The sequence below is a fragment of the Panicum hallii genome, chromosome 7, assembly GCF_002211085.1.
Source record: "Panicum hallii strain FIL2 chromosome 7, PHallii_v3.1, whole genome shotgun sequence".
Classification (NCBI taxonomy): Eukaryota; Viridiplantae; Streptophyta; class Magnoliopsida; order Poales; family Poaceae; genus Panicum; species Panicum hallii.
The window spans coordinates 5,868,183-5,885,137 of NC_038048.1; the positions used below are offsets into that span (position 1 = coordinate 5,868,183).

General features: G+C 48.8%; 1 non-coding gene across 1 annotated transcript; it reads left to right on the forward strand.

Moving 5' to 3' along the window:
- Positions 1 to 6,001: 6,001 nt before the first annotated feature.
- On the forward strand, positions 6,002 to 6,073 carry TRNAN-GUU. Its single transcript has one exon. It is a non-coding gene; the product is annotated as a tRNA-Asn (tRNA).
- The last annotated feature ends 10,882 nt before the right edge of the window (positions 6,074 to 16,955 follow it).

Here is a 16,955-nt window from a genome sequence, read left to right on the forward strand (position 1 = left end):
CGCTCGCATCAAGCTGCCCGCGTCACGCCACGGCCACTACGGTGCTGCTGCTCGCTGTGCTGCTGTGTGCTTGCTGCCCGTGCACGCCAAGCCGGCGTGCGACCCGTTGCTGTGCCGGCCCGTCTCCGTCCCGTCCCCTCGCCCTCGCAGCTTGCGCCTTGTCCCCGAGCATCCCGGCCACCATTAATGGTGAGGTTCCTATACTGCCGGTGACCCTCCCATGCCGGCCATCTCCCCTCTCCCTCTCGGCCTATAAATCAGCCCCCGAGCCGCCCCTCACTCCACCCACGCCGCCCCAGCACCTCCCCTCCCCTACCTCGCGCTGCAGCTCGCTGCCGCCGCTCACCATTGCCGGCCACCACCCATCTCCATGGACAGCCCTCCGTAGACCGTCTCCGCACGAGATGAGGGCCGGAATCGGACCCCCTCGGCCTCCTCTCCATTTTTCCCTCCTCCCCGAGCGTCGCCATGCACCAGGGGGGCCGGCATCCACGGCCTAGCTATCAGACCCGGGACTACAGGACCATGTACATAATGTAGTTCATACAGGATTAGGGGATAGGATGTGTCCTATACCCTATCTATGTTGTACTCTACTCGCATGCGAAGTAGGACTAGCCGATACAGAAGGAAGCTACTCGAGTTGTACTCGAATACGGTTCCTAGGCTAGTGTCAGACTAGGATTCATGTAACCCTGTCCTCCCGGATATATAAGGGCGGGTAGGGACCCCCTCAAAACAACATCAACACCCAAGGCAATACAAACCACCAAACAGGACGTAGGGTATTACGCACATCGCGGCCCGAACCTGTCTAAACCTTGTGTTGCTTGCACCTTTGAGTTCCTGATCTCAGTGTCACCCTACCTAAAACTTACCACCTCGGGTGTACCCCTCGGTGGGTAGGCGGTAAAACACCGACAGCTGGCGCGCCCGGTAGGGGTGCACATCGAAGATCCACCGACGAACTCGATGGCATCGTTCAAGTTCACCTGTGCTGTGCCCCCCCCCAGGGTACGACGTTCGTTTTTGGCTTGTGGGTCTACGTCGTAGAAGGCGCGGGCGATTTTCATCGGTTCACCATCAACGTCATGAAGCAGAAAACTCTCGCAGTGAGTTTTCATAGCAACCTCGATGAGTTCGTCGATAATCTCGATGACTTGTCGACCCATGGTTCCACCAGGAAGATCATGGAGGAGTCCATTTTCAACGCGACTCCGCCCAGCGCTGCGACAACCTCACTCGGATCGGACCCGCTCCAATCTGAGGACTTGTGTAACCAATCGTGACTTGCTCTACGCAATTCGGCCACTGAACATCAGGAGGCCAACAACTTCGAGGCCCTCTCCGCATTGGAAAAGAACTTGGAATCGGAAAGCCCGAAGCCACCGCACGTCGGGGGGCTGCGGGTCGCCTTGGAGACAATGGTCTGATGGTCACTTCCACTCCTGAAGGCTGTTTCGTGCATTGGAAGGGCATGAAACTCTCCGATCTACTCGAAGACGAAGACTGACTCGTGGCAAACCTCAAGCCCTTACCTTTTCAGGAGGGCAGGCCATTAGCCATCGTGGTAGAGGAGTCAGCAAAGCTAGTCGAAGCGAGCTCCGATGAGCTCATATCCCATCAAGTGCTGATGGCGGAGGAGGGCGAGGATGATGGCATCGCACCCAACGACGCACTTGACATGATATCTGAAGACGAGGCCACAGCCAACACCGGCGATGAAAATGACGCCGAGCATGAGGCACGAAGGGCCAGGAACAGAGCCTGTGCAGTCCAGCGAAAGAGGGTCAACAAGCGCATGCGATCTCTGCATCGTGAGCTAGATGCCAAATTCGCCGCCGTGAGCGAGCGGGGCTTCAGGACTCCTATGGCCAACATCGCCAGGGTAACCGCCATTCTCGAGCGCAGTAACAATCCAAACCTGCGCCAAGCACTTCGCTACGCGCAGAGGGCATGGATTCAGCTCAATCAACAAAACCCGGCGTCCACCATCAGAGAAGAACACGTGGGCGAAAGCCGCAGTCAGGCTAACAGTCGAACGGCAGGTGGCCATCCTCGACCTCAGCGAAGCAACAACAACGACAACGCTCGTGGGAGTCAGGCAACTGGCGGGAGGCAGCAGCCACCTCCAGGAGGCAACCCGCGATAGCCCAATCATCGGAATCCTCCAGAAGACCTACGCTAGAGAATCAACGAAGGACGCGATGCGCGATCCATAATTGATTCCAGACGCAAAGAACGCGAAGTAGCTGATACAGAAGGTACCGATTGCAGTGATCGCTTTCCTGCATTCACAGCACGGTTCAGCAGCTACAAGTACCCTGAGGGCTTCAAACCAATCGGGATCACCAAATACGACAGCAAACAAGCTCCTTAGCAATGGCTACAATGCTACTCCACCGCCATAGAAGACGCAGCAGGCTCCAACATCACCAAGGTCGTCTACTTCCCGATGGCTCTGGACCCTGCGCCGTTCACATGGCTGGAGAGCCTCAATAACAAATCGATCGACTCTTGGGAGCGGCTCAAGAAAGTCTTCATCGACAACTTCCAAGGGGCGATCACCCATGCAGGTACTCGTCATGACCTTGCTCAATGTAAACAGAAACGCAACAAGCTCCTATGGTCATACACACGCTGTTTCTTTGACGTGCGTGCCACCATTGCGAATATCTCGGAGGAGGACATAACCGACTACTTCTACAATGGCATCACCGACCCAGGCATCTACAGAGACTTTGGATGGAACAGACCAAAAACTATTGCAGGACTTCGTGACATGATGCACGACTAGTCCGAGCAAGAGGAAAAGATGCGGGAGCGGTTCCCGAGGTGCAATGACAGCAACCTGAGGTGCACAAATGACAATCGTGCCGACAAGAGCCAGCAGGATTACTCAGGTCCATCCCGAAAGCGCAAGCCAGACGACCTCGTCGCGGCTTTGGATCGTCCTTCGCGAGGCAGGAAAACAACGACGCAGCAGGAGTTCGAAAAGCTCCTGCATAAGAAATGCCCATGGCATCCAGGTGCCAATCATGCGGCACTCGACTGCTATCACCTCCGGAGGACATTCAGCAATCCTGGTAGCAGTAAGAAGAACAAGCTAGCAAATAAAGAACCCGAAGAGAATGACCAAGTGGACAAATCGCACAATGCGAAGTTCCAAGATGCGTCGAAAACCATCAATGTCATCTTCGGAGGTGATGAAGAGTTCAATTCCAGGAGGGAACAGAAACTGCTCCTCTGAGAAATCATGTCCGTCGAGCCGACGGTACCACGACCACTCCGTTGGTCGGAGGTCCCCATCTCGTTCTCACGCGACGATCGGTGGACAAGCTTCTCGGAGCCCAGCAAGTTCCCCCTAGTCCTGGACCCGGTGGTGGTAGAGGTCAAGCTCACCAGAGTACTCATCGACGGCGGAAGTGGTGTCAACCTCATCTTCGCCAGCACTTTGAAAAAGATGGGCTTGGACTTAACGGACATGCTCGTCCCAAGCAAATCTCCCTTCTACGGCATTGTCCTAGGTAATGCAGTGCATCCACTTGGCACGGTGGTTCTTCCAGTCACCTTCGGCACAAGGGAGAACTACCGCACTGAGTTCATCAAATTCGAAGTTGCCAACTTCGAATCTTCTTATCATGCCATACTGGGCAGACCGGTACTGGCTAAATTCATGGCAGTGCCGCATTATGTTTATTTACTTCTCAAGATGCCAGAACGAAGTGGGGTACTCACTCTCCGAGGCGACTTGAAGAAGTCATATGAATGCAACCAGGAGGCCATCCAGTATACTTCAACTACGCGTGTGCCAGATGCTTCAGGAGAAGTACTCGCGGCTGCGCAACAGCTCTCCCAGGCCAGGCTGGAAATACCTACAAGGAAGGCCAGCAAGTCGAGCATCCAGTCGACCGGCGACGTGGCCCTCAAGACGATCCAGCTCCAGGAGGGCGACTCATCTAAGACCGCCGTCATCGGTGCAGGCTTAGATGACAAATAGGAACTCGTGCTCGTCAGTTTCCTTCGGGCTAACCGAGACATATTCGCATGGAAACTAGTGGATATGCCAGGGGTGCCCAGGGAATTGATCGAGCATAGTCTAAATGTACACGCACAGGCTGTGCCCAAAAAGCAACGCCTTCAAAGGTTTGCCCAAGACAAACGTGAGGCAATCAAACGGGAAATAGCTAAACTCCTCTCGGCTGGCTTCATTAAAGAAGTAATCCATTCAGAGTGGGTAGCTAATCCCGTCCTTATAAAGAAAAAGAATAATGAATGGAGAATGTGTGTGGACTACACCGATCTCAACAAGCACTGCCCAAAGGATCACTTCGGGTTACCGCGCATTGATCAAGTTGTTGACTCGACGGTGGGTTGTGTACTCCTCTACTTCCTTGACTGCTATTCGGGGTACCACCAGATCACGCTCAAGGAGAAAGATCAAATAAAAACCACATTTATCACCCCGTTCGGGACATATGCCTACAAAACTATGTCTTTCGGGTTGAAAAATGCAAGAGCAACCTATCAACGCGCAATCCGGATATGCTTTGCTGATCAGCTGCACCGGAATGTTGAGGCCTACGTGGATGACGTGGTCATCAAGACCAGGAATCCTAACAACCTGATTGCAGACTTGGAAGAGATGTTCGGCAGCCTACGCAAGTTTTGGTGGAAGCTCAACCCAACTAAGTGCGTTTTCGGAGTACCATAAGGGAAATTGCTTGGGTTTATCATCAGCGACCGAGGAATTGAAGCCAAACCTGTGAAGCTCATGGCCATCACTGGCATGGAGGCTCCGGCCACAATCAAGGATGTGCAGAAACTAACAGGATGTATGGCAGCCCTGAACAGGTTCATCTCCTGACTCGGGGAGAAAGGACTACCCTTCTTCAAACTCCTGAAGCGCCAAGACAAGTTCCAGTGGACGCAGGAGGCCGAGCAGGCCCAGTAGGATCTGAAACAACACCTACAGTTACCCCCGGTCCTCACAGCACCACTGCCGGGAGAAGATCTACTACTCTATATTGCGGCGATAACTCATGTCATGACCAGTGCCATCGTCATCGAGCGTAGCGAGGAGGGCCATGCATTTGGAGTGCAGAGGCCCGTGTACTTCGTCAATGAGGTACTCTCCAAATCTAAGATACGATACCCGGTAGTTCAGAAACTTCTATATGCAATACTGATCACATCATGAAAGCTACGCCATTACTTCGACGAGTACAAGATCACTATGATTACGGATTTTTCGTTGGCGGATATTCTACACAATCAGGACACCACAGGACGTATATCAAAGTGGGCAGTGGAACTGGAGGCTCTGTCAATCGACTTCAAGCCACGCACTACAATTAAGTCTCAAGCTCTAGTCAATTTTATGGCCGAGTGGAGAGAGAACCAAATTCCAACTCCAGTCGACAAGCCAGAGCACTGGACCATGTATTTCAATGGATCTCTTAAGCTCGACGGCGGAGGTACTGGAGTCCTATTTATCTCCTCGAAAGGCGAACAACTGAAGTATGTCCTCCAGGTCCTTTAGGAGGTATCCTCCAGATCCATTGAATGTGGTCAGAAATCCATAATAGAGTCCGACCACAATGACCGAATTAATTATCCTCATCGAGAAACTTAGACTACTAAGTAGAAAAGATTTGAAAATCATGGCAAGGGTCTCCTTTTTTTCTTTCTTTAGAGTTTTCTATATGCACAATTTCTCAATGTTTCGATGAGAATTTCTTGACTTTCCATATATAGAAAGAGATAGACTATAAATGACATCTCTTATGTCAATAAGACCAAAGGCATGGATATTAAATGATAGGAAGTGCTAGGAAGTGAAATAGAATGAAATCGAGCCACTTTGGGCTTTCCTATGAAATGAGGCATGGAACGGAGCCACTACGAAGAAATTCTGGGAGTTACGAAAGAAGCTTCGGACTCATATTGTTCACGGGTTGAGAGCGGGACTTGAACTCTAGGAGGTCGAATCTCCCCTTGTTCCTCAGTAGCTCAGTGGTAGAGCGGTCGGCTGTTAACTGACTGGTCGTAGGTTCGAATCCTACTTGGGGAGATTTGATTCATTCTTTAATGTAAGAATAAAGAATTGAATTGAAAGGCTTGCTTTGACCCTTAGGAGTAGGTAACCCGTTCGCTATCCTTGTTTCTATTGCATTCTATCTCATAACGAAGTCGAGTATGAAGCCTTGCTTCATGGGCTACGTTTGGCGATATCACTAGGCATCAAGCGACTACTTGTATACGGCGATTCATTTCTGGTTGTTCAGCAAGTCAACAAAGAGTGGGACTGCAACAAGGAGATAATGGACACCTATGTACAAGAAGTGCGCAAGCTGGAAAATAAATTTTTCGGACTGGAGGTTCATCACGTGATACGGGAACATAATGTCGGCGCAGATATACTATCCAAGCTAGGATCCACCCATTCTCAAGTCCCAATGGGAGTTTTCATCCAGCAGCTGAAGCAACCATCCATCAAGTCCTCACCTCATATAACCACTGATACTGGCCTTCAGAAGCCCGGTCGAGAGGTTATGATGCTCGGGAAGGACTGGAGAAAAACTTACATCAACTTCATCCGGGACCAAAGACTACCAGCGGGGATGGACCCAAGAAGCGCAGCGGCAGCTCGTGTCATGCGCAGAAGCAAAGGTTTTGTCCTAGTCGACAATAAACTCTACTAGCGTGGCGCATGATCAGGTGTACTCATGATGTGCGTCACGGGAGAAGACGGCTATAACATACTGCGAGAGATACATGAGGGTGTATGCAGCAACCACGCAGCTTCAAGAACCCTAGTTGGGAAGGCATACAGAGTTGGTTTTTGGTGGCCCACCGCAGTGTCGGATGCTGAGGACCTGGTGCGGGGATGCCAGAACTGTCAATTCTTTGGCAAGCAATCTCATGTCCCAGCCCACAATCTTATCACCATACCGCCATCCTGGCCGTTTGCCTGTTGGAGCCTTGATATGATTAGAATATTTACAACGGCGCTAGGTGGTTTCACTCATGTATTGGTAGCAATCGACAAGTTTACCAAGTGGATCGAGTACAAGCCTATAACCAAGCTCACGCCAGACAGAGTCGTTGATTTCATCTCTGACATCCTGCATCGCTTCGGCTTCCCGAACACCATCATCACAGACCTGGGATCAAATTTCACAGCTAACCAGTTCTGGAAGTTTTGTGAAAATGCGTGCATCAAAGTCAAATATGTCTCTGTTGCACACCCAAGGGCAAATGGTCAAATCGAGAGGGCGAACGGCATGATAATCAAGGGCCTCAAGAAAAGACTCTATGATGAAAACAACAAGAAAGGAGGAAAATGGATACACGAGTTGCCACATGTTGTCTAGGGCTCAGGACTCAGCCATCCAAGGCCACAGGGCAAACACCGTTCTTTCTTGTCTATGGCTCCGAAGTGATCTTACCAGCTGACATCATGTGGAAATCCCCAAGGGTTGAAATGTACAATGCATGCGAGGCGGACAAAGCAAGGCAGCTAGAGCTTGACTCTGTCAAAGAGGCTCGCTGCACCACTCTTGTTCAGTCAGCACGATACCTACAGGGGATCTGACGATATCACGACCGCAACGTCAGAGAACAGTCGTTCAGTATAGGCGATTTGGTCCTACGCCGCATCCAAGACGAGTCCGGCTAACACAAGCTCAACTCGAGCTGGGAAGGACGGTTCATCATCAAGCAGATTACAAGATCGGGGTCTTATCGACTACAATACCCCGAGGGCCAAGACGTCCCAAATTCTTGGAACGTTCAGAACCTGTGTAAGTTCTACCCATAAGAAGACGTGCAGGGATAGCTGTTCTCCGAGCGCCTATGTGACATTCAGGTAATTAGAATTATAAACACTAGAATTATGTGTGGAGGATGTATGTTTGCTATTGTGTATGTGTGTCATATATTAAGTGCAAAGGAAAAAGGGTATTATTGTAATTCTGTAAAATATAGGCTCTTTAGTGTTAAATGGGTAAGAATGAGGGATAAAATCCAAAGCATAGCAAGGTTGTGACACCCTAGGTGTCCAATTTGTATCACATTAGGAGAGAAAAGGTAATAAATATGTTGAATTATATGAAATCTGGATTCTTATCTGAAAATAAGGGCTTAGGTGTGATTAATGCAAAAGTATGGGTCCTTTTATGTAAAATAATTAAAGTATAAAAGTCATCATACATATACATATACAACTTTTATAAAGTATGAGTGAACTGTGTTTTCATTGGATTGCAACTTTATCGTAAAATAAAATGAAAGTATATGCATCCATTAAACTACATCTTTGTATATCATATAGACTCAACTACTCTCGCCGATGGAGACTACGAGCTGATCCCGGAATCGGAAGTGAAAGATTCTGAAGACCCCGGGAACGCCGTCGGAAATCTAACTGAGGCTCCAAACCAAAGTTCGAAAAACTTTGACACTTCTGCCCCCATCCCCACGCAAGAAGGCAAGCCCCGGACATAACCTATTACTTTATTTACACTGCAATCTACCTCTATATTTATCTACTTATGCATTAAGTTCTTAGGAAATTATATGGAACCCTAGTTGCATATTCCTAGGAACCGATGTACTGAATACTAAAACTTGAGTCCGAATAGCTGCTATGCTAATAGAACCGGTAGAAGTTGAGTGATTGCCGTCACTCGCGAGCTTTATAGGAGTTGTAATGTTTATATTCCTGTAATCATTATAAGGATGACGGACGGGATTTTTGTGAGGTATCATGGTTGTGATGATACCCCGTCTGTGTTGATGAATTTGATAAGGTCGCAGTGTGTGGTAGCAGTGGTTAAGCGTTTGAAAGTACTAGCCACATGCCGCGAAATATGGTAAGCGGTAAGCCTAGTAACCAATCGGCCCAGCAAGTGGACATACCTCCCACCACTCGTATTTGGTTTTTCCGGTTACTCGCTTCGACGTGTGAGAATATGTGTTGCAGGGTCATGTAGTCTCACTACAGATATACATCCTGCACATTGGATGTGCGTATGGTCCTGCAGTCGCTTGTGGTGGATCTGATCCACGAGTCGGAATGAAAGGCAAACGGTTGCTTCGGAACGATCTTTGGATGTTCCAAGCGTGTGAGTTAGGTTTACCCTTGCAAGGCTGAAATTCGATTCAGGAATCGTCCGTTTCTTGCGAAGATTGAGACTGGTTGATCCCTTTGCCACATAGAGTAACAAGAGCAACTTTATAGTTATCAAGGATGATGTTTGGTTAAAGATTCTACCATGCTTAAATAGTTATAGGTGCTTATCTAGAATGGATAATCATATGGAACTTGAAAGCTAAAATTTGAAAGTAAGGATCTACTCTTTGTTGCTTTTCAGCTGAAAACTTTACCCATAGCCATTAAAGCCTTCATAAGTCTAGTTACATGGCTAAGTATATCATGATATGGGTAAGCCTTGCTGAGTATTAAAATACTCAGTCTTGCATTGTGACTTTTTATTCAGGTAATCCCCCTGAGGACTCTACTCTGCCTGTGCCGTGGCCCTATGCTCTGCCTGATGGTTGGTCCGTGGAATGGGACCCGTCCCCGGCCAATGCCGATCCTACCGAGTGATATCATGCCAGGGCTTAGCATGATATCTGTACTGACGATGTGTACAGTGGTTGTGTTTTAAATTCCGCGGCCATAAACTTGAAAACTTGAACCGGTTTGTAATAAATCCTATCAGTTTGAAGCTGATATTACTTTTGACAGCTTGTGTAATATAAATGCCTGTGATGTAAAATATGACGGTGATTGTATCTCTGGACTCGCCTTCGTGCGAGGTACCTTGTTTGATCCTGCATTCGGTGGTTTATCGGGACGTTACCCGACAGGCCAAGGGATTATACCGTTTGAAGTACGTTGGAGCCCTTGAAGAGGACTCGCATACTTGAGCCGGTGTAATTCAGGTTGGTTCTGCCACAGCCTAGGCGGTTTTCTTCCGATTCAATCTGGAGGCTATGTGCCACAGAATTCGGAATGTAAATTTTCTGTTAAAATACAGAGGCTGTAGCCACGTTCATATTTTATATGAATTGACTTCTTGCCATGAGCATATCAGTCATTGCGATGATGATCGCTTTCTTCCTAATAGGATGGATCCGCTCGATCGGATTTTATCTAACTTGTTGGACCAGTTCACATGAGGAGCTATATCGACTACTCCCAGAGTTGCTGCACTCGGGGTAGTTTCGACTTCTTGCCATGAGCATGACAGTCGTTGCGATGATGATCGCGTTTTTTCCTAACAGGTCAGATCCGCTCGATCGGATTCTAACTTGTTGGATGGGCTCACATGAGGAGCTATTTCGACTACTCTCAGGGTCGCTGCACACGAGGTAGTGTCTACTACTTAGCCTATAAACGTGGATGACAATCCAAAAAATCGTAAGGCAAAGATGAGTATAGATGTCAATGATAGATATATTACAAGGAGAAGAATACTTGTTTTTACAATATCTCAATCCTGTATTACACTCTCTACTATTTTTTCAACTACAGGTCGGGCTTCTAAGGGTAGTTAAGCTGAAATATTGTTCAGAGGATCAATTATAAGAGGGACAATCTAAACCTGGTTGGTAATCGGAGCTTCTTGATCGGTGGAAGATGGCCCAGCTTCTTTCCGAACCTTCCTGATATCCATCTTCCTTGCCTCAGTTTGGGCTCGGGAGGCAGCAATGTCAGAGGTTCGCTTCCGCTTGGGGGTCGATTTCGCGGAGCCAGGCTGGATCCGCATGATGGCTTTTGACGGGGGAGGTGCATTTTTGCCGAAGAGGACCACAGGGGCAACCTGTGAGAATGTGAAGGTGGAGCCATCATCGTTCCTGGGCTCCGGATCATCTTCCTGCTGCAGAGAAAACAAATGGAATTAGAGGAGGGGTTAAGCGAAGTCAAGAAGAAGTACTGAACTAATGTAATACCTCTTCCTCAGGGGCTTCATACTCAGTGTGAATTTGCTGCAGCATTGGCCCCAAGGCTCTCCGGAAGATATGAGTCTGCCACATTGACCACTAGTTCTTCAATCCGATGGCCGAAGAGGTGAACGCTAAGTCGATAGGGATTGGGATGAGAAGATCAGAGAATAGGCTGTAGCATCTCTGGCTAGTGAGGACATCGGGCAGATCAGCTCTGATTATTGTCAAATAGTGAAGGAAGAAGTGGGGAGGAACTCACCCGAGACCAAATTGCCGGGTTGCTACGACCGGCAGATAAAACTCGTATCCAGGCTTGATGATTCGGTTGGAGGTGCTGCCGATTGGAAGGAGGCAAGGGCGAATCATGATAGAGTATAAATGCTGAGTGCTATCATCATTGGCAAAATCAGCCAATCTAAAGGTGATTGGGTTCTCAAAAATTTCAGAATCAGTATAGGAAAGGAAGATAGGGTTGTCCAGACCCCTATAGAATATCCTAAACCAGTTTGAAGCAGCTGAGGGATTCAACTTGCTGCTAGGAAGACTGTACAGAGCCTGACTGAAACTGGTACACCTGATTCGCCTCGCACTCTGATCTGGAAAGGAGTTATTGGCCAAAATAGGGAAGTTTGGTATAAAGTTCTGAAAATATAAGTGAGCCCATAACTGGACAAACCACCAAGGACCATTGTCCTGAGTTTCTTTTGGATAAGTAGGCTCAAAGACATCAGGTGGAGATATCTATACACTTCCCCAAGGAATAATTTACCAAGGCCAACGGTACTACCTTTGGACAGTTCATATGCTAGGAGGAGATAGTTCTTGGTTGGGGCAAGGGAAGGACCACAGAATAAGAAGTGTTCCAACCAAAGATTCAGAAAGGCCGTATGTTCCTTCTCAGTCACAGGGCCTTTGGTTTTGATATGCTGGTTTAGGTATGCACCACAATTTGAGCACTCTGTTTTGGAGGACAGTTTGAAGGGGACTTCGGGCAGTCTGAAGGCAGAGGGGCAAGATGATGAGATGTCCAAACCAGTAATCATTACTACATCCAGGAGGGTTGGAGTCATCATGTCACACCCAATTTATAAGAACATAAATCGAGCAATCATATATGCGCCAGGATCAAGTCACGCATATATACAACAGATTATCAAGATATCACAACACATGGCACGAATAAAAACGTATAAATTATAAAATGAATATCTTTATTACAACTGAATCAAGAATCAGTTCAAGGAATGCGGAAGCGTAATATGAGTACATGAAGAGCTGGGCGCTACAGGGACGTCGACTGGGAGACAAACGCCTAGAAGTCGTCGAAGCCGCTGACGTAGTCCTCCACGTTGCCAGGCACTGAGCAACAGTCGAAGATATCCGAAATAGAACAGAAGAGTAGAGAGGCAAGTGTGAGTACAAACTCGTACTCAACAAGTATAACACGAGCATGAGGCTCTAAGGTTAGCTGACTCAACTGCATTAGCTTTTAGTCTTGGCAAATTTTATTAAAGCTAATTACTACAAGTGGATGAATTACCATAACCCAAATTGCATAAGATTTAATCAATATTAATTAAGAACTACTGAGAACCATCCAACCAAAACCACCCCGAGGAATCTCCCTAATCAAAGGTTGATAACCCCACTAATCAAAAGGAGGATCTGGGCCGCTCATGACTGTGAGCACAGCTGATATATCAGTTTTACACTCTCGAGAGGTTGCACAACTTTACCCACAAGTCGTGAGCTACGCTAGTTGTTCATCACACTTCCTTAGATGAGATGGCTAGCAAGCACACTACGAGACCGTTACAAAGGACACGTTGGTAAGGTGTAACCGCTAAGGATTCTGGATCAGCGACGATGGGGCCCACCTCCGGGGGTACAAGACACACAGCACAGACCAAGCCGAAGGAGCAGGGACCATTGAAGCTTACCATCCCTCTTGCCCACGCAAGTAAGTTACTCCCGAACCAACACGACCTAATTAGTAAGTCAAGACCGTCCCATTCCAGTCTTGTGGTTGCGCGGTTGTCCCATATTGTCGCTCTATGAACCGGTCCTTATGGAGAGTGGCCAACCAAGCACTAAGCACCGTGCTGGCCCCCTAAACCATGTTTCTAACAAAAACATCTTTTAAGGACGCACAAACCACTCAAGCACACAGCACAGAGGGTCGGCTCCAGAATTAAGTTGCATAAGACCATTAACCAAATTAATTAAAAGGGACCAAGGTTTGTTATAGCGCAGCAACCTAGCACAACTAACCAAAATGCAACCCAAAGGATATATATAAAGGATATAAAGGTGGCTAGGAAGTCCTTATAGATATACAGTATTAAAATGCAGTATGAAATTATATTTAAAAGTGATAGGAGGTTCATGTTATACTTGCCTTCCTCGTACTCTCCCGGCTGCTGCTCGAACTGCTCGGAAGACGGCTGCTTCTGGTACTGGTCCAAAGGCTCCGCGTCTACTCATGATCGTAACAACAACACATGGGCCACACATGCACACACATGCAAACAATAACAAAATATAAGAAAACAGTACAACATTACATAGAAACAGCACTTAAAACTAGTCTAAAGCTATTCTACACGTTACAACGATCGCGTGGATATAAAGAACACCTAAAACGGAGCTAAAACGCGAAAACTACGCTTAAAACAAGATCCAGGGACCTATTTGCAAGAAAACTGGACTTCCAGGGTTTCTGTGCAAAAACTGAGGGCTAAAACCTAATTAAAGGTTAGACACAGGGGCTAGCCTGCAAAAACTCTAAACAAGGACTAGAAAACCTAAATCCAGAGAGCTCAGGGATCAAAAGGGAAGAAAAAGGGCCTATCTGTAATTATTTTTGAGCTGGGGTTGGACGGCGGGTTGATTTCCCGAAAAGGCGAGGGCTCTTTAGCAAAAAGACAGGGCCGAACCGGTACGTTTTATTCTGAGCCGTTGGATCTGGTTTATACGGCCCAGATTAGACACTATAACGCGAAGGGGTACGCGCGATCGTCGGCCTTCGGATCAAGATCGGATGGTCAAGGTAAGATCTGTGGCTGAAACTCACGAGGTCCACCGGATTCAAAATGAGTGGCTGAGATCTAATGCTGATCGGGATCGAATCCGATCCGTTGGTTTGAAATCGTGCGGCGCGGGTTGAGTACCGGTCTGGATCTAATCCAGACCGTTACCCTCGGATCGAACGGTGGGGCAAACTCCGGCGGCTCCGGCGGCGGCGGAACTGCGGGCGCGGCGGAGAGCTCGCCGGCGCTACGCGATGGGGCGACTCCGTGGGCGATAGACGACGGAATCCGGTCGGGGAGAGAGAGAAGGACACAGGGAACTCGTTTGGGGGAAAAAGAGGCGGCTAGATCGGCCGTAGCGGCGGGGCGACGGCGACGTGCGGCTCGGGGACGCCGGCGAGCGCGCGCGGCCGCGGAGAAGCGAGACCGAGGGGAAAGAGAGGCGGGGAGGATCCTTACCCCACCGGGGTAAACCCGCGGTGCTTGGGCGGCGGCGGAAGGCGGCGAGGAGATGGCGCGGCGGCGATCCGAAGCTTGCGGCGGCGGCGGCGGTGCTCGGAGCTAGGGTTTGCGCGGACGGGCACGACGGCGGCTTAAGGGAAACCCTAGAGAGGCGGCGGGCTTTGTAGGGCGGCTGCGGCACCCTGGCGCGCGGGCCCGGAGCAGGGGGCTCGCCGGAGATTTCGGGGAGGGAGGTTGCGCCGGAGAAGAAGAAGGGGAGGAGGGGGATGACCGGTGGGGCCGGCATGGCAGTGGGAGAGAGAGGGGAGGCACGGCGAGCTCGGGCTGGGGAAAAGGAATGGGCCGGCGTGCGGCCCACGCGGGGGAGGAAAAGAGATCGGGGAAGCTGGGCCTCGGGCTGGGGAAAGAAAGAGAGGGAGAGAGGGCCCGCGGGGGAAAAATGAGCTGGGCCACCGTGGCCCATGCGGGAGAAGGAGAGGGAAAGGAGCCCGAGAGGGAAAGGGAGTTGGGCTGCTGGGCTTTATTTCCTTTACTTCTTCTTTTCTTTTCTTTTTCTATACTCTAAGCATTCAAACAATTCCTTTTGAATTCAAATAAATTTGAATTCAAACTCTATAAACTCAACACAAATAAAACAATGCTGCAGCATGAATGCACAAACATTTTAACCCTATGGTAAATTTTATTTTCTTGCGTTATAATTTACTTTAAATGCGAGATAAATTAGAGAAAATCCTGGAAAATTTTATCTAAGCCCAAATAAATTCACCAAAATTAGGGAAAATTGCATTAGGGTGTTACAAACCTACCCCCCTTACAGGAATCTCGTCCCGAGATTCGAACAGGCTAGCTAGCAAAGAGATCGGGATATGTCTTCCTCAGCTCGTCTTCTCGCTCCCAAGTAGCCTCATCCTCCGTGTGATGACTCCACTAAACACGGCACATCTTGATCTTCTTGTTTCTGGTAATTCTCTCGGATGTCTCCAGAATCTTTACCGGATGCTCGATATAGGTCAGATCCTCCTGCACATCTAACCCTTCTATCGGTGCTTGCTCTTCTGGCACTCTTAAGCATTTCTTCAGCTGTGACACGTGAAACACATCGTGCACTCCTGAGAGATTGAGAGGCAACTCCAAACGATATGCCACCTCACCCTTCCGTTCCAACACCTTGAACGGACCAATGTATCGAGGGGCTAGCTTCCCTCTTACATTAAACCTGCGGATTCCTCTCATCGGTGAGACCTTCAGATACACATGATCACCCACTGCAAAGGTCAAATCTCGGCGACGAACATCCGCATAGCTCTTCTGACGAGTCTGAGCGACCCTCAGGTTCTCTCGCACCTGCTGCACCAGCTGTTCGGCCTCCTCAACAATATCCGGACCAAACACCTGCCTCTCGCCAATCTGATCCCAATACAGTGGAGTCCTGCACTTCCGACCGTACAAGGCCTCAAAAGGAGATTTCTTCAGACTGGCCTGATAACTGTTGTTATACGAAAACTCTGCGTATGGCAGGCATTTATCCCAGCTGGTACCATACTGAATAGCGCAGGCTCGAAGCATATCCTCCAACACTTGGTTGGTTCTTTCTATCTGCCCATCTGTCTGAGGATGATAAGCGGTACTGAAGCGCAGCTTCGTATCCAACGAATCATGCAACTGCTCCCAGAACCGTGAAATGAACTGAGATCCTCGATCAGATATAATCTTCTTAGGAACACCATGCAGACAGACAATCCTGGAGATGTACAACTCTGCGAGTCTAGCGCCGGAGTAAGTAGTGTTCACCGGAATGAAGTGAGCAACCTTCGTCAACCGATCCACTACCACTCATATGGAGTTGTACCCTTTCTGAGTACGAGGCAAGCCAACAATGAAGTCCATAGTGATTTCTTCCCATTTCTACTCGGGAATCTTCAACGGCTGCAATAGACCTGCTGGCCTCTGATGCTCTGCCTTGACACGCTGACAAGTGTCGCAGATAGCCACGTACTCCGCAACGGAACGCTTCATTCCATACCACCAGAATCGTTCCTTCAGGTCGTAATACATCTTCGTGCTGCCAGGATGGATAGAATATGCTGTATCATGAGCCTCACTCAGAATCAACTTTCTGAGGTCATTCACATCCGGCACACATATACGACCCTTGTACCACAAGGTACCCTGATCATCCTCTCTGAAATGAGGAGCCTTGCCAATCTTGAGCAACTCACGAATCTCCTGCAGCTTCTTATCTTCCTTCTGATGCTGCCTGATCTCTGCCTCTAGAGTGGGTTCTGCCTCGAATGATGTACCCGAGGTGTGATGTAAGAACCCCAGACTTAACTGCTCAAACTCCTCGCATAACTCCTGAGGCATCTGAAAAGCCACGGCCATGTTAACATAGCTCTTCCTGCTCAGAGCATCTGCTACAACATTAGCCTTGCCCAGATGATAGTGAATCTCCAGGTCATAATCCTTGACCAACTCTAGCCATCTTCTCTGCCGCATATTCAACTC